We start from the raw sequence: 18,935 nt of genomic DNA, 5'->3' as shown, positions 1-18,935 counted from the left end.
TCACTTTCTACGTAAACATCATTGGTAGAGAGGTCAGATCCATTGACCCACACGTTAGCAGTGCGATTCCAGCTCCCACAAATGAATACTATAGTTGTTTTGTCCTTGGGCAAGACACTTAACGCACCCCCCAGTGTTTGCGTACACTGATGGGTGAACGATTTGTTTATGTAAAGCGCTTTTGAGTGCCTAGAACAGGGGTGTCAAACACATTTTCACCAAGAACCACATCCGCAAAATGGCTGCCGTCAATGGGCCAGAACTAAAATAAATCTAACTACTTTTTAAACTTGTTAATTAACTGTTTCTGTATTTATTACTAATTCAAGTTACAAATATTGGAGATGCATTTGCCTAGATGTAAAAAAATATGGCTGTGTAACTGCGTATCTCCTGATAAAATAATATTTTTAGACCATCATACCTTTTAATTTACCCTGTTGAGGGCCACAGAAAATGATGTGGAGGGCCGCATTTGGTCCGTGGGCCTTGAGTTTGACCCATGTGGCCTAAAAGGTGGAAAAGCGCTATATAAAATGTGACCATTTACCAATACAATGGTCTGATAGAGCTCAAGTTTACAAAAGAGAAGTATGTCAAGAATGTGTACAGTTTAATGGTCCGCTATGTAGCTTTTCTAAAGGGGGTCACGTACCAGTGTGTCTCAATGGATATATATTTAATACCATACTGTGGAACATTCTGGGTAAAGCAATAACTTTTCCAACGAGACAGATGACACCAAAAAAGTTACACCTTTAAAACTACAGATTTTTATTTCATTTCAACATTGTGAGGTACAGTAAGTTCTTCTGAATCAGTAAAAGCCAAATTTACCAATAAACGCAATTCTTTTCATTATCTGTGTAAAAGTATTTGAACTTCATAGCAGAAGCAGAAAATCACTTCACCTTTCAAAAAAAGAATAAATGGAGTGTTTTGATGAAGCAAAATGTCACACAATGCCTTCTAGTGGTAAAGGGTAAAGGTCAAGGAGGGGTCGCGCTGGGGTCAAGTAGAGAGAAGAGTGGATTGTGAGAAAGAGAAACCGGACTTGTTCTATGAGACGCCGGGTCCGTCTTCTTCGTAACCTTAAAATGTCTCAAGCACATGAGACCATAGAGCTAAGAGCGGTCAAATACCTCGCTACTACATCCACGAGAATGTTAGCTTTGACTGCTACGGAGCGCTACATAAGTCAAGAAGTACCAAATTTGTGTTGTGTTCTGTTAAAACTGCACCATCCGCATTCAAATAACAGTAGCAGCTGCTTGTCGCCATGGAGATGTTATTGCTTAGAATCATAGACTGTATATATAAATGTACATAGCTAATTTGCACGCCGCCGCCGTTTCCAGCACTGCTAAGCTCCCGCCCACTGCTAAACCAGCGGTGCGGACAGAAAGGGGCGTTACCTTCAACAGCGTCGCTCCAGATCGGCTCTTTGGTTGCTATGATACTCGCGGTCGACTTACGAATATAGACGTCGGCTCCAAATTCGCCGCTATAACTGCTAGCCTCGACGATGAGCTTCGTTTGACCACAGGCGAACGCTACGGGTGACATCGCGCTCCCGTGGCCCACTTCTTTACACAGTCTGCACTTAGAATGTCCCGCAGTATGGCTTTAAACGTTTTTGCGGAAAGGCGAGACTGCAAACTGCCTTATAACACTATTTTAGAGCAACGACTGCGATGAAATACTGCACAGGTTTAAGCCGAGCTGCGGAATATTCGAGGCGAAGCAATAGCATATTCACAAAAAACGAGTTAGCAAGCGGATCCTTCACCGAAAAAAGTTCCATAGTTCAGCTTTAAGTCAATTTCAATGTCAATATCAATATACAAAGTGTGTATTGTGACGCTACCTTCTCGCCAAGACTCTGCCCTAATTAGTATTTTCCCTGGCGAGCACATTTTGAGCCAATGCTATCACGCATATTTGGCTCTGCTGTCAGTATTGTAGAAAGCAAATGCATAATTAATGTCATGTCCAATAACACCGCGACCTTATCCTCGTGTCCTCTCCTCAAAATGCCATTGTAATGTTTGATTTTGTTTACTGAACCAGGACAGTCTGTGGGTGCGTTCACTTTCGCACTGGTTTTTTGGTTCAAGTTTGAGTTCAGAGTGGAAAAAAATTTGTATTCAAGAGTAAACTTTCTTCAAAATAATGTTCCGAGTAAGGGTAAAAAGTATTTTGGTAAACTGCTACTCAAGTGTAATTGAAAGAATCTAGACATAACATCTGATTTGGTATTTGAAGTCGATGAAATGTGAAGGGCAAAGCATGAACAGGATAGACCACAAAAATTCGAAAATATCTGAAGGAATGGTGAACGAAACTGAAATTTAAAAAGGTATTTAAACATTTAATACTGTACACGTTCCTATGGAGTCTCAGTCATAGTGGGAGTAATGTTCCACTGTAAAATACACAGTGTAAAAGTCGCTCAAGTAGAAGTAAAAGTAAAGAAAAAGTTAGTACCCACCTCTGGTCTGGTCCATGTTTATACTTTGTACATTTTCCAAATCAAAAAGGTCAAGGCGTGGAAGGTAGGAAGGTAAAAGTAAAAAAAAGTACTGCACTTAAGTATCACTTTTAGGTATCTTTATTAAAGTAATTTTTTACAGTGGATACTACTACTTTTTACTTTTACTGTGAGAGCCGGTATCTGTACTTTCTACTCCACTTTCTACATTTTGAAAAGTGAAAAGTACTTTTCATAAGATTTGAGGGATTATTTTTACCTGTAACATCCTGACAAAAGTTTTTGAGTCCAAGTTTCAGCTTTGAGAAAAACAAAAATAAACACATAAAAGTCACTAAAAAAGTTAAGAAATCGATTTGTACTGCAACTGTTGACCAAAATCTGTATCATTTATAGTCGATATCAGTACAATTATCACTAACAAATGAATTACACTTGTGTGAAATACTTTAACTTTTTACTGTTAAACTACATTTTTAAACACGCACTTAAATACCTTTACTTGAGTTGATTTTATTCATGTGATACTTTTACTTTTACTGGAGTGACTTTTTACCTTTGTATCTGTACTTTCACTTAAAAAAAACAAAAACTGACTACTTCATCCACCGTTTGTCCAGATGAGGATAGTATTTCTGTCTGTCTTTGTTCTTATAATGTTATTTCTGTAGCTCGCGTCTTGTTTTCTTAAGAGCAAACAATGGCTCGCAGCACTCACAGCTCGCTTTATTTATTTTTAAAACGCACTTTCCTTCCATCTACAACCGGAGCGAGGAGGGAAAAACACACATCTCATGGCAGAGAATACTGACAAAATCTGCAGGGCTCCCAGTAGGACAGAGCCAACAGAAGGAGCTCAGTGGAGAGTCAGCAGTGTGTGCTCCAGCTCCTCCAGGGAATAACTCAACACAATGGAACAAGAGCAGCAGAAAAGACACACACGCAACGCACACTTTCATACACTGCATAATCTGACCACTGTATTAGCCAAACACTGACACAAATGTGCACACACTGTTATCAGCTGTTGTGTGTTTAGAGTGTGTTGTGTGGACAGTGAATATGTTGTGTATACAGTGAGTGTGTTGTATCTATAGTGGATATGTTGTGTGTACAGTGAGTGTGGTGTGTGTATAATGAGTGTGTTGTGTGTATAGTGAGTGTGTTGTGCGTATAGTGAGTGTGTTGTATGTATAATGAGTGTGTTGTATCTATAGTGGATATGTTGTGTATACAGTGAGTGTGCTGTGTGTACAGTGAGTGTGTTGTGTGTATAATGAGTGTGTTGTGTGTATAGTGAGTGTGTTGTGTGTACAATGAGTGTGTTGTGTGTATAGTGAGTGCGTTGTGCGTGCAATGAATGTGTTGTATGTATAATGAGTGTGTTTATTTATAGTGGATATGTTGTGTATACAGAGAGTGTGTTGTGTGTACAGTGAGTGTGTTGTATGTACAGTGAGTGTGTTGCATCTATAGTGAGTGTGTTCTATATATAGTGAGTGTGTTGTGTGTAGAGCGAGTGTGTTGTATGTATAATGAGTGTGTTGTATATATAGTGAGTGTGTAGTATATATAATGAGTGTGTTGTGCCTATAGTGAATGATCAATTGTTGTCATTTTCAGCCAGTTATTGCAAAAATACTTGTGGAAAACTGTGGTAAAATTATGGAAAAATATTAAATGACACATCTGAACCTTTAACTGGACAAGTTACACAGTGGACCTTTAATTTCAAACCTGGTTCTGTATTTTTAGAGCTACAAATAAACAGTGACTACAGAACGACGCTTACTCGGTGTAGTCGGTGAAACTTTGACAGAGCCTTCATCCCTGCTTGCAGAAAGGACACACCGCCGCAGTACACACACACACACACACACACCCCGTCGGCCTGTGTGGTCTGAGCTCCTGGACTGAGGCTGCATTGTGTTTACTGCAGCCAAGCACCAAGGACAGTCTCTCTCTTGCTCCGTCTCTGCTTCCATAAACTCTCTGAGGGTTTCTATCACTCACTGAAGTCTTTCTTGGAAGCACCAGAATCCAGTGTCCTGAGGGAGACGCTTCTTGGACACGCAACTGCCTCATCCATCCGTGTAACGAACCCACTCTCCCGTTATGGAGATGGAGATGCGGGCTCCTTCAAACTAAACACTCACTACTGGGAACAATAAGATCTCCGGTACAAGTTTAAAAATATGAGAAAAATGTTGCTGAGAAAAGACGCTTCTCGTTCTACGCAACATTTTGGAGATGTTTCCTCGCTCAAAAGATTTAATATTGTGTTTCAAATTGTTAATGACTGTATTTATAATTTAAATCAATCTAATACGTTTTAATGTGTGTCTTTTTTCATGTGAGGATTAGCAGGGTGTTTTGTGTATGATAGTCTATGTACCAATGCACTGGCAAGATTTTGAAAGCTTTAGAGCAGTGATTGTGTCACTGTGTGTAACAACATTATATTTTATACTGAGGATTTGGTTTAACTTTTAATTTCTAACTTCAAATGAACTGTTGTATAATTGTGTATATAGTCAGTGTGTTGTGTGTGTATAGTTAGTGTGTTGTGTGTGTAGTTAGTGTTGTGTGTACAGTGAGTGTGTTGTGTGTACAGCGAGTGTGTTGCGTGTACAGTGAGTGTGTTGCTTGTACAGCGAGTGTGTTGTGTGTACAGTGAATGTGTTGTATGTATAGTGAGTGTGTTGCATGTATAGTGAGTGTGTTGTATGTATAGTGAATGTGTTGCGTGTACAGTGAGTGTGTTGCGTGTACAGCGAGTGTGTTGCGTGTACAGTGAGTGTGTTGCGTGTACAGTGAGTGTGTTGCATGTACAGCGAGTGTGTTGCGTGTACAGTGAGTGTGTTGCGTGTACAGTGAGTGTGTTGCGTGTACAGTGAGTGTGTTGCATGTACAGCGAGTGTGTTGCATGTACAGCGAGTGTGTTGCATGTACAGCGAGTGTGTTGCTTGTACAGCGAGTGTGTTGTGTGTACAGTGAATGTGTTGTATGTATAGTGAGTGTGTTGTGTGTACAGTGAGTGTGTTGCGTGTACAGTGAGTGTGTTGCGTGTACAGTGAGTGTGTTGTGTGTACAGTGAGTGTGTTGTACGTATAATGATATAATAATGACTGTTTTACATCAACCTGCCAGTTCTGAAGATAAAAGATTAAGATTAACAACATTGGCTATAACCTTTGCACACAGTATTTAGGTTTTTATGGTTTTTAATATGTCCTGTCCCTTTACCAATAAATAAAAATGAGAAAACAATATAGTCTATAACCAGAAAATAGTATAATGTGCAGATTTAATACTGACAAAAAAAAGATAAATTCAAAGTATGATTACCATTATATCTACACTTTTAATGCCTTTATACCAGAACATTAACTATAGAAGACAAACATGTACAGGGTTTAAAGAAATGAAATATTAAAGTAGCGTCAGTAAACACAAACACTATGTAAAATCCTTTCATGTCCAGGCCTTGTTCTTTCTTTATTCCGCTGTATAAAGCCGACTCCTCCCTTTGTCTGGAGGGTCTTATCCCCTCGTCCCCTCTCGCTCTTTCTCGCTCTTCCTCTCCGTCTCTAATCTCCGGTTGCATCTTTTTTGTCCTGCGTGGCTGAACTACCAGTATGGTGCAGCCTTATCTCCCAGATCCTATCGCAAACATTTCATATAAAGGAATAAACTCCAAATAAAAACCAATCGCGCTCATCTGTAGACGTCATCTTTTCGAGGATATTGCTCTCATTAGCCCTTGGTAATCATTTCAAAGTAGCGATAAATGTTTTCACTTGCCGGAGATTAAAAGGGTTTTTCTGTATTTATTTTCAGACGCTGATCAAATTAAGGCTTTGCTTGCTGTGCCATAGATCACATCAAAAGCGCTCCTTATCGTATAATGATATGCTCTATAAAGATAAGAGCGCCGGTCCCGTGAGGCGCAAAAAAACTCATCCACCGCTCCGACTGGAAAACATATACAAACAGCAAGGAAAAGTCTGGGAAGTTCTGCTTAAGAAGAAGATACTGCATTTGGAAAGTGCTACAGAAAAAGTCCAAATACGACAAGACCAGAGGGAAATGGATACATGTAACTTCAAACACGATGGAGTAAAAGTAGAAAAATATGAGAAAAGTAATAAATGGTACTTTTTTGTGTCAAATTTGTGTTTTGCAAGTGAAATCAAACAGCAAAAAGTAGAACAAGCTCTGGTTCTTCTGAATAATGATCAAATATGTTTTACTCAAATGGTAAAATGGCAAATTTCGGTTACAATGCATAATAACTACTTAATTAACCTTAATAAACCATGAAGAAAGACTTAATGCAGATCTAATCCACAAAACCAACTTTTCAGAGAGCTTGGATTGTTATAGTTGTTTCCCTTCTTATTTACCCTCTTGAAATTGTTTTTGAGTGATTCGTGCATGTTAATCGTTATTTTCGAGACGCCATATTGCCGATCAACCCCCGTTTTCACCGCCACTGGTAAATACGCCCACAGTGACGTACTTATTTCATTCTTCGATGAATATTATGATTTAAAATGCGCAAACTATAACATAATAATCCACGGGTGTCAGAGTTTAACTATACAGCAGACACAAGCACAACAAAAACAAGTTTGGAAATAGTTTAAGAATGAGTCGGACTTAGTAATCCAGTTGGAGGTAGGGTATTAATTAAGCAGTTACAAAGTCAGAATCAGTCTTAATACACTTTAGTTCATTATAGTTATTGTTCATAAGACTAAGACAAGTACCGTACATGTACTGTAAATTTCAGACTATAAGCCGATACTTTTTTCCCCACACTTTGAACCCTGCAGGCTATACAATGGTGTGGGTAATTTATAGGTTTTTACTGGCTAACGGCCAACGGGGGACGCTCTCTAGCAAAAGTGAGAAAGACGTGGGGAAAGATTATGCGCTGAAGAATACACTTGATTTTGTACTGTCATTTTGCGCGTCATGCACACACCGTCAACATGGAAAACACACCAAGAAATGCAGACGATACAGCTTTTGAGTTAAAGGCAATGGATCTGGCATCAAAGAAGGAAATAGAGCCACTGCACGTAAGTTTGGCATTAAGAAATCAATGGGAGGCAGCGAGAAGGAGTTAGTCAATGTGAAAAGACGACAAAAGTTTTCAGAGGAAATAAAAGCAGATGGATCCTGTTGGTGCTGTTTTATTTTCTAAACATGTAGGTATGTTCGTCCTGTGTTGATGGCGTTGGTGCTGTACTAGCGATTTTCAGACACAATTTGATAAAAAGCGTGTAAATAAAAAAATTAAAAAATAAATAGAAAAAAAACTTCCATGTGCCGTCTTTCTGGGTAAATATCTCATTTTGCAACATGAAAATCTGTGGCTTATATTCTATCGCGGCTTATATCTGAAATTTATCGTTTTACCCAATTTTCCACCTCAAGAAACACTCAAAATGCCACAAACAGGACAGGTCAGGTGTCTTGCCCAAGAGCGCTGCAGTTGCTGAGGCGGAACTCAAACTGCTAATCATATTTTTAAGACATTTTCCTTGAACATATTGACTTGTATTTATTCTGAAGAAACAATCTAACGCTTGTAGTCATGAGACAAAGCTACAGGAGATCAGGCCAAGTGTCAGAGCGATGAAAAGGGCATTTAAAGAGTGCAGACAAAGCGTAGAGTGTAATGATGCGCCCTGTAACGATAAGCGCTGATCACATGAGGAGGGAAGACAGGAGGAAGACCAAAACATAAACACGCAGTCTAGAAAATGTGCTCCCATGTCGTACTTTAAACGGTGCAGGCTGCTAATTTAACCAGGTCTAAACATAGCAGAGAGAGTCTCCCAGGAGCCACTGCACTTTTTCTGCAAAACCTCACACGCTGTAAGAGAAGAAGACACAGAAACGAGAAATATATCCCAACTGCTGCTCTGAAATGACTCTGATGAATGCCTCAAGTGGTCAAGTTCAGAAGTACAACGACTGGTGATGGCGAGTTTTATGTGGGTTTGGAGCCGTAGTGGAAGAAGTACTTCATTTTGTTACTTAAAAATGGCTCAAATATCACATAAAAATACCGACAAGTTTAAAAATGTAGTTTAAAAATGGTCAATGGTCACACTTTTCCACCTTCAAGGCAATCAAAGCGCTTTAAATCAAGGTAAAGGATTCAAATCGGCAACCTTCAGAGGGCGAACGCTGTACTGACTGAGCCGCTGTCGAGTAAAGTGTAGTTAGATTGATAAATAATTGCATTTTTGGTCAATGGTCAAAAGTAGCAACACTAATAATGTCGTTTTTTTGTGGAATGTGTATGTAAAAACCATGAACGCGCAAAAAATCACCCCTCAAATCATACGAAAAGTACTTTTTGGTTTTCAGTCCAGTTTGAAAATGCAGTACAGATACCTGCTTATTAAAAGTTTTGAAGTAAAAGTGTAAAACTGGGTACAGATTCCTAAACATTGGATTTAAAAGTCGTCATTTTCCTTGTGTACTTTGTTTCCATCACCGGCCTGGAGATAAGTTTTGCCTCATTTCACCCTTTGCCAAATGGTCCTGAATCAGACGATAAACAATGACTTATACTTCTGAAAATCCTCTTTTAGCTCCTGACTCACACCTCTTTCCTCGCTCAATTAAGTTTCCGACAAAATCCACCAAAACCCACAAACTAAAAGTGCTCCTGTTGTCACAAAAGTCGGGATTTATCTAACCTTTCAGAGTTTGGCTCAGGGAGGAAGAAAGAGAGAAGCTTTGGGGATTATTTAGCGCTGACCCAAATAGTGGTGTAGGAACAGCCCCTTTTCTTACTGGTTCAAAGATCTAGGTCTTTTTTGACTCGGGTTTAACAGAGGAGCAGAGTTAACGCAGCGGAACAGTGAAGCCAAATGAGCGCTGGTTTAGAGGCTAATTCCTCCTGACATCCGGACATGAGATGAGAGTCTTTGAGTCCGACCACAAACGCTGAAATCACAGAACACACGATTTACTCTGCACCTGTCACTCGGATGATTTTACATTTACAAATTCGAAAAAGTTAAAAGTTGGAACACTGTGTAAAACGACGAAAGAATAATTTGCGAATCAAACCCAATTTAATTCTGAAAAGACGGGTGATGACAATGAGACGTCTTATTAATTCATGAAGAAATTATTGCTCATCGCAGAAAGGCAGAAAAATGCGCTGTGGCAACAAGGAGAAAAAAACGAAAAAATAAGCATTGTTGATGGAAAGTCTCTTATTGGTAAAACCTAGTTCTGTCGTGATCATTACTACATCCACTTATCGTTTGATATATGTTTAATAGAACAATACTTTTGGGGTTCTGTATTTATCATGTGCGTTTTCTTTGCACAACTGGAACATTTTAGATTATTTTTTTAGCTTTATGATAAGATTTAAGCTGTGGAGAGATGAATAAAAAACTTCTATGGCTCATTATAGATGCAAACCAAGCACTAAAGTGGTTCCTTCAACTGTTTATTTATTGCAGCTCATGGCTTTTTAACAATATTGTAGATTTAGAATAGTTTTTGTGGTTTAAATCTGCTCTTGGGTTATTTTGTCAGTGGCATAAATTCATTTCAATATTATCGTTTATCGTCTATATTTACTTCAGCGGTGTATCAAACTTCAAAATGTGTTCTCGTGAGGGACCTAGCTTGGACTGAACTCTTTTCAGTGTTTGAAGTGTTATCCCTTCTACGATTTAAAAGTTCATTTTCTAACTTTTTTGGTAGCGCTTGTCCCCACGGAGATGTTTTAGCTTTGCCTAAAATGTTCCATAGTATGGCATTAAAATGATTTATTCTGCATTCATTCAAATACAGGTGTTCGTGTTGCTCAAAAGTAGCAGTAAAATACATGCACTCTTTCTGTGAGCAGTTTTGCCTCTCCACAGATCTGACCTGTAACGTGGCCTGGTGCTGCCTCCTGGTTGTTTCCATAGGCATAGATGTGCTGCATAATGCCGCCATATGGAACATTCCAGACAAAGGTGGCACTTTTAAACTACATTTTGTAAAGAACGACTCCAGCAGCTGATTATGTAAATGTAGTAAATCTAATCATTTCCTGTTGTGTTGCTCTTTTCCTGTTTGCTCAGTTTATTGGTGTTATTCTGCCCCGCTCACTTTTGCCTCTAACGCTACATAAATTGCACTTTTTTTTGCGCTGGAATCCTCCTTTTCATTTCAATGGAGAATTTGAGAAATGTTTTGCAGCTAAAATATGGTTGATTTGTGTAAAACGTTCTATATTCACGTGACCAACACTGTATGATCCTTTAAACTCCATATAAATCCGTACATTTCTGGTCAAGATAAGCAGCTCCATGCAAAATAATAACCACAAAGACGATGGCGGCGCCCACAGTAACTGAATGCAAAATGCAGTTTACTAGAAACTCACCGACTCCTTACCTTCATCTTCTTCTTTACATAATCTCTACATTGTATTGACTGTGTTCAGTAATGCAAACAATGAGCAGCTTCTATAAGAACTATTCACTCTGCCCTATAGCTTCCTCCCCCTGTTCTCTATGGCAACATCATCTTGACACTTTGGCCTTTAACAACACAGAAGAACCGCTGTGAATGATAAAGTTTTATTGAGCCAACACTTTCTGTGACAGACATACGCTTAAAAATAATGCAGGCCAACCTTTGGGGTCGTCATGGCAACTTCTCCTAGCACCATCTCCACCACGAAACAAAAAAAAAAAAAAAAAAAAGAAAGAAAAAACTTGTGCTTATGCCCGGACAACTTTCTGCAATTGAACTAACCGGGTCAGTGAATATATTCAGGACGACTGCACTGTACTTTCACGGATAGCAGGGATAGTTTTAAAAAAAGGTCTAAGGAAAAGAAGAAGGGAGGAAAGGGATAATGCTAAAGTGGTGGGGATGTATAAATAGCCGGTGTAATGAGAGGACAGAACACAGCGGGAAAGTACAGAAAACTACTGCGACCATTGTTTAAAAGTCCTCAGCTTCACTTGTAATAAATCATCCAAGAAGGAGGAGAGACCAGAGAGGGCCAAAGTCACTGTAAACAAACACTGCTCTGTAGTTATGTACAGCAGATACGATCAGATACTAAAACGCTCATACTTGAACTTAATGGAGGCAGTGCAGCTAGAGACTGTAACACGGAAGGGCATCTGGGGTAAACTTTACAACAGTAGCGCTCAATTTCGCTATCTAAATAATGGCGGTTTGTTGTGGTGACCAGGCGCGCTATTCTAACTATTCAATTTGAGGAAAACTTTCAAAATAAATGTGACAACAGAGGAATGATAAAAGCGTTCGCTCCTTTGTTATCGAAAAAAAAAATCAGTCAATCATTTTATAATTTTAATAGTAAATGTATTCAGCCTTTTGTTTTCTTTTACTTTTTGCTGCCATTTTGTCTGACGCAAGTTCAATTTTATCAGTATTAAATTAGCATATATTCCTCAACACTATGATGTTTTCTGTCTGTATTTGGAATATTTCGCTACAGCGTTTTTGAATTGAGGGCACGATATTCCCGAGTTCAGCCACTTAAGCATTCATCTTTTAAGAGCCATAAATCACACCAGAAAGAAGATTAGTACAAGGAGGTGCCTGTGTAAGTCAATGTGTTTAAAGTGCGCTCTTTTGTCCTGATATGTGCACAATCTGCCCCCACGGTCCCCGGACGCTCCAGCTCCGCAGTCTGATAAGCGCCCAAAGAGCACCCGAGGGTAACCGAGGGGCCAGGGGGCAATGGCTTATTTGGTTTACATGACAAAACCCTGCGCTATCACTCTCAGCGGGGCTCGCAACCCGGCTCGTGAACTTGGGAATCGCAAAGGTCAACCCCCGACAAGAGCTGGATGTCATTCACTGGAGTCTCCATGGCGACAACGTGTGGGAGGGTGGGGTGTTCGGGAGGTGTTGGGGGTCATTTCCACTATGAATCCTGGACTAATTGCACTGTTTGCGCCAGTGTCCCATGTCGGGCAGGGAGGGCGAATTCCCCACGCAACACAAATATCAATCACACTAAATATACACCGCTTTAAACCGGGGCTGGAATGTGCCTCGTCTGCTCACCACTCATCTCCTCCTCACGGCGTTCCCCCTTCTGAAGTCCTCACAGCCAAACGGCACGCTCCTAATAACACGCTCCTAATAACACGCTCCTAATGGGCCGTCATTTGTAAACCACATTGATTCAACTCTTGGTTTTAAGGCAGCTGCTAATTGTATATCCAAACTTGAGCGCAGACACATAAGTTACGTAGCTTCTTCTTCTTTAAGCCTGGCGTGATAATTACTAAGGAGCTGCACAGTGACAGTCTGCTCAGGTTCCACACGTCCATTTTCCATTCATTTTAACCATAGATGTTTCAAAAAAGTCAAATATTAAAAGTTCAAAGGCATCGCAGAGGCTAACGGCTACGTGCAAACCCGCTACGTGCTAACTAACATCTATAACGCTGTTGTTTTAAGTTCTAAAAGGCAGTTTAAAATGCAAGACTTTGTGAAATGCTCTAATAACTTTGCGTTTTACGAAGTTTCAGAAGCCGATTTTAAATAAAACTATAGATCTTGTGGTCATTTGACAATTTTTTTTTATGTAATAAGCTAAGATTTGAGCAGTAGAGGGTAGACTACATGACTTCTATGGTTCATTTGCTGTTTATTTGAGACTGTATATTTAAAAATACATTTACTGGGATTATCTTGCATTAATGTTATTGCGTCAGTGCATTAAAGAAGTTTCAATATTATCGTTTATCGCAATATCTCTCTGTAGCAATGTATCGTAGTTCAAAATATGTTATCGTGACTAGCTTCTTCTGTTCACTTGTGCGCTTTCAGACTTTCTTTTTACACCTGTTTCAACCATTTTACAAGCTGTGATTAAATATCCCAAACAATCAAAAGTCTGAAAGTCTGAATTGTGAAATTTATTGTATTGTGTTTATTGCAAAACGTGAAACAAATTAGACGAAATAAAACGTTTCCAAATGTTTAGCAGCTTGGGACAGGCACAAATCTGAACTTGATAGATTAGTTTATAAAATGCCATTTCAAACCAGAGAAATTTGCAAAATAATACGGGTTTTTTGCAACTTAAACTGAGACTTTTTTCGGACAGATCCAGAATATCTCTCTGTCGTTTTTATACAGATTCATACTTGCTTTTGTCAAACGTGATTGTGCAATTCTTCCACTGACCAGACTCACATTTTCATAAGGTATTGCAGAAGTGTGTATTCTGAATCCCGGCAACTTCAACTTTTTTCGTTGCCAGATTTCGTCAAACTTACTCAAATCACATCAAACATTCTAAATTCAAAAAATCAATAGAAAGCTTCCTACACACAGGCTTCATGTTACTAGACCTTGACACTGCAACGCTCCTTCATGTTTCCAACCTAAGGCATCAGACTCAGTTCTATGCTTAAAAACCATTTAAGTATAAAATAACCCAAGCATTTGTACCGGGACATTTTTGGCATGGATAAGCACAGTACGGCAGGAGCAGACTCAGAGGATTCTTCAGGATCTAAAGCCAAAACAGAGCTGTGTTTATCTCAATTGTAGCTTTCAAATCCACAAAAGCTCCAGCAACAACAATCACAACTGCCATGAATACCAAAACAGCAACGGGGAAGACTCGGGAAAGTTGTGCACCTCCGGGCATGGGAAAACAATACATAAATGAAGCTCGTTAGCAGTTAGCGCTTATATCCAGTTAATGGTCCACTAATTGGTGTGATCACAATTTATAATAGCATCAGTTCAAATGATTGATGTGAAGAGAAGGGAAGCGGGGAAGCACAAACGCAGCTCTATAGAAGCTGGGAACGCCTGGATGTTCCTTTAGATTTGAGGAAAAACATCAAAATTATCGAACGTTTTGGATGAATGAGGGATTACGTTGATTTTCTAGCTGACGATCCACCACGTGCTCGTTTTTCTGGGGATGTTTTTGCTTTTACTGGAGTTAGTCCTGTCAACATAATTACTATATCGACCCATCGTTCAGTAGATGACACATGGAACAATGTTTTGTCGTGGTCAATATTTATCGTGGGGACTTTTTCTTCAGACTAGTGGGAAAAGTTTGGTTATTTTTTTGTTCTGTGGTTAAATTGGAGCTGCAGAAAGTGGAATAAATAACTTCTATGACTCATTATAGATGCAAGCTGACTACTCAAGTGTTGCATTCTGTTACTTATTATGTTGGCAAATCCAGACTGATCTCTTTATCTTTTTATACAAATTCATATAAGTCTGGTCCCCATGTTCTTTGTCACGTCTCAAGCTGGGTCAAACGTGATCGCGCCATCAGATCTGGGTTTTTTTTGAGTGATACATGTGAAATAAAGGAGCTCATTGGTCACCTATGATTTAGAAATACAATCTAAATTATCTCAACTCAGATTAAGAGGTTAGTGGTTCACGCATTGATGCTGAAGTCATTTTTTTGTCCTTTTCTTTTTTTTGATCGGGACAAACCATGCGTGTCCCAGACTGGCTATTGCACCTGTTAATCACAAAGATTCATGGGAGATTCACCTGTGACCAGACGCACATCGTAGTAAAATATTGAAAAAGTGTGTATTCTGGATCCAAGACAACAATTAGAATATATGTTTTATGGTTTGGTTTCAACATTGTCGTTTACTGTCGATATTTACAGTAGTATATTCCACTTCAAAATGTGTTTTCGTGACAAGCACAGCCAAAATATCCCACAATATGTCTTTTTTTCACATATATCTAGTGCGTACTTATTCAATAGTGCTTTTTTTTATCTGTAACTTGTAACTTGGCTTAGTGGAATAATATAATTCGCAGCAGTGTTGAATAAGTTTAACACCATAATCAAAAAGGTCTACAGTCAGTATCAGTCAGCAAAAGTACATGGCTCGGAGCAGAATTCAAACTTTGGAGGACAAAATTTGAATGTTTTTGCGTTAAGCGGGACTCATTAAAAGTTTGGATCGTGTATGTTCAGAAAATTCACATCGAAAGCCATTTATGTTAGTTTTTAATAAGACCAAATAATAAGACTGAATCGAAAATTGCACCTGATTAATACGTAGGAAAAAAAAAAACACGAGGTTTTTTAACATCGCTCTACTTCACAGCATCGCCGAAAGTCTTCAGGAAACATTATTCAGACAAAAACATCGCTCTTTCCATTTCTCATGCACAAACTCCCGGGACGAGGAAAGGAACGCAGCAGCGATGAATCCGAGTGCAACCGATCTCCAGATGCACAAGGAAAACTTTTTTTTGTCTCTCAGCTCCAGGTATGAGCTCAGCGATTCAAAGACACCATTTTGTTAGTGTGGAATCCTTTCAAAGAGGAACAGGCGGCTCTGAACGGCATCCCACATAAAGACATCCAGGGATGCTCTGAAGAACTGACAAACTGCTAGCAGCGCTTATACTTCTAATGCGCAGAGTGTGAGGGAAACATATTTGTACTTTCTCAAACATCTTTCTCTATACCTTCTGGACGCAACTCGTGTAACCAGCATAGAAATACCAAGTTATATATGTTTTGCTTTTACAGAAAATACAAAAATAAACTCGCAAATCCACACCGTACTGCTGCAATTATGTGGAATTTCATAGTTGGAGATGAAGAGGCCAAAGTGTGCAGAACCAGTGGCAAAAAAAAGCGTAGAACGAAATGAAACCGGCACATTGCATTTCTGAGAAGAAGCTGCCACGCCGTACATAAAAAAAGTGCGATTTGGTAAGGTCACAGATGCTGCTTGGATCTTTTGTGCCTCAAGTCTTAAGAAATGAAAGGAAAAAAAAGCAATTAGCAAGAAGAGTATGGAAGAGAAGGAGGGAAGGAGAAAAGGAGCTAGAAACAGTGATAGATTCTGTCATGAGTGCATCTCTGACTGAGAGCGATTGCAAAGAAATAAAGTGGAGAGAGAATGACAAAATAATAAAACACATTTATACACTCCACGCACGCAAGTCATTACAATTCCAAGTTTGAAGAAGTCAGCATCAGCATCCGTAATATCCAGGTATAATAACAAATTGGACATTCAAGGCAGCTGCTTGTGATAGAAAAAAACTAACTCTAATTAATCCATTTCGATCTGACATTTGAACACAAAGTCTGCCTTAATAAAATGCACTTCCTCATCGCTCCATAAATAAACACAACTATTTTATTTAGTATCTTCCAGTGCGCATCTCTTCACCACACCCTTAATGCAAATCTGCTGGGGGCTTAACATGAAACTACACACAATGCACAGGACTTAACTAAAAACATAATCCCAGCATAACACAGATACAGATGAATAATACTAATGTTCACACAAGATACCATAATAGGCTGACACTGTGCTAGCACCACCAAGCGGACACAAGAGGAACACAGCTCTTGAAACTTCTAAAAACTGATGGTGCCTTGGGGAATTGTACCATTTTGCAATAATAGTACCATACATTTTGAACACTCCGCAGTTGTCACGTGTTATCTGTTTCATGAAACATAACTGAGATAAATAAACGTCTGCACATGTGTTGGGGGAATTAAAGATTGTTCAAGCCGCAACGCTTCTGCAGGAACTTAAAAAAAAAAAAGCGCACAGGTATTGGGATAAAAGCTAAGAGCATGCGTTCTTACCAAGAGAGGTGTCCAACGATCATCTACGGTGCAGACCAGTGCGTCCTGCCCAGGGGGAGAAGTGCAAAGAGCCGCTGCGAATCAAACCTGGAGGTAGAACAAGGTGAAATATCCTCGCGAGGGTCCTATAACTGGAGTGCGCTATGCTCCTGCTCTGCACAGTCTCCTCTCTGTGGCTCTATTGTGTCCGTGTCCCAGTGTTGAGAGAGTCTGCTGCTGCTGCTGCTGCCGGTGGCTCCTCAGTCAGCGCACGGCGTGGTGGTGCTGGTTGGTGTTGGTGCTGATGAAACCCGACGCCGCGCAGAGTCAAAAGCCCTGCGCAACAAAACAATGAAGCCCCCCCACAACCCCACGTTACGCGAGGCACTGTACGTCACCGGAGCGAAGCACAACTTTCCCAAAAGGCTTGTCACGAGGAGGGGGGGAAAAGCCACGAGGTTTACGGTCTAGAAGTGTGCGGGGTTCTGAGGAGAGCGAGAGTGAGCCCCAGCAGCGGCAGCGGAGAGACGTGGCAGCGCGCGTCAGAACAGGAGCTGCAGGTGGACCCACGGCACGAGCATTACGCACGGACCCGAGCGCAGCCAAGTTCGGGGTTTGGAGTAGAATGACACAGTACTACACCGTAGACAAGTTTATGGAGAGTATATGGACAATCAGAGCCAATGAGGGGGGTTTATAAGACCGGTTAGACTGCGCGTCACGAAGGGAGGCTGCACTGTCCCAATCCAGGCACATTTTACACGGGCGTTATCCCACTTTTCAAATCAATGGGGATTTTTAGTGAAAGTGACATTCAACGAAAAATAAAAGAACAATTTATTAGTCTCACACGGGCATTGGCTTTGTACGTCACTATCGCTTTAAAAAATGGTACTTTTAGGTTTAATGTGATGGTTCCACGTGGAGTTTTAGCTCACTTTATACCAATATGTTTCCTTATCGTGCAAATGGATGAGGCTTTACAACAGGCATGTCCAAACTGTGGCTTGGGGGCCAAATATAGCCCTCAGACCAATTTTTCTTGGCCCTCAAGCTTCCAGGTGAATTGGCCCATATTACCTTAAACATTACTTTTTACTGTACATTTCTGAAAATCTACTTTAACAAGCCCATATCAAATATTTAACGTGTTCCATTGAGGATGTAAGCATGAATAAAGGTCTAGTGGTTCAGTGTACCTTGTAATAATAACGCAGATTTGAAGTATTCACTGTACTGCGACCAGTCTATGGCCCTCAATCGACCCTCAGCTTTGTCTCTGTTTTTATATGTGGCTCTTAATTAGAAAAGTTTGGACACTCCTGCTTTACAACTTTAATTAGGCATTTAGAGGCATTCAGAGTCAAACTATATCAAAACAAATTATAAATTGCAAATTACTGCACATGGAGACTGACAAAAGGCCATTTTTGTGTAGGAATTGTATGTAAAAATGTAATTAACATCAACATGAAGCAAACACTATTGAGTCAGATACAGATTTGATGGATAACAGTCACAGAAGAGGGTGACACAGTGGAATATCTCTTAGGGGGACAAACTTAGACTTTGACTTAGAGGACACCCCACTTTCTGAAAATCTTTTGCAGGTCTGGGACTAAATTCTGCTAATTTACTTTCATTTTTGGAGCATCTAATTCTCAATGCCGTGATGGCGGTTGGAAACTGGAGTTCCTGGAGAGACTCAAACTCAAAAAGATAGTTATTTTGGCCAAATTCTACAACTTACAATCTCTCCCATGACACTCAGAAGAGCCAGTTTTTAATGCTTGGCGGCATCTCCTGTTTTTT

General features: G+C 39.8%; 1 protein-coding gene across 1 annotated transcript in view; it reads right to left on the bottom strand.

Annotated features, from left to right (window-relative positions):
- The window catches only part of sema5a (sema domain, seven thrombospondin repeats (type 1 and type 1-like), transmembrane domain (TM) and short cytoplasmic domain, (semaphorin) 5A), a 234,231-nt gene extending 216,496 nt beyond the window's left edge, over window positions 1–17,735 (bottom strand). The window contains exon 1 of the mRNA XM_033985975.2: window positions 17,145–17,735. The gene's annotated coding sequence lies outside the window, so the exon portion shown is untranslated. The remainder of the gene's footprint in view (window positions 1–17,144) is intronic.
- Window positions 17,736–18,935: the final 1,200 nt, after the last annotated feature.

The sequence above is a fragment of the Periophthalmus magnuspinnatus genome, chromosome 20 (genome assembly GCF_009829125.3).
Source record: "Periophthalmus magnuspinnatus isolate fPerMag1 chromosome 20, fPerMag1.2.pri, whole genome shotgun sequence".
Lineage (NCBI taxonomy): Eukaryota > Metazoa > Chordata > Actinopteri > Gobiiformes > Gobiidae > Periophthalmus > Periophthalmus magnuspinnatus.
This window is presented reverse-complemented; position numbering and strand designations above follow the sequence as displayed.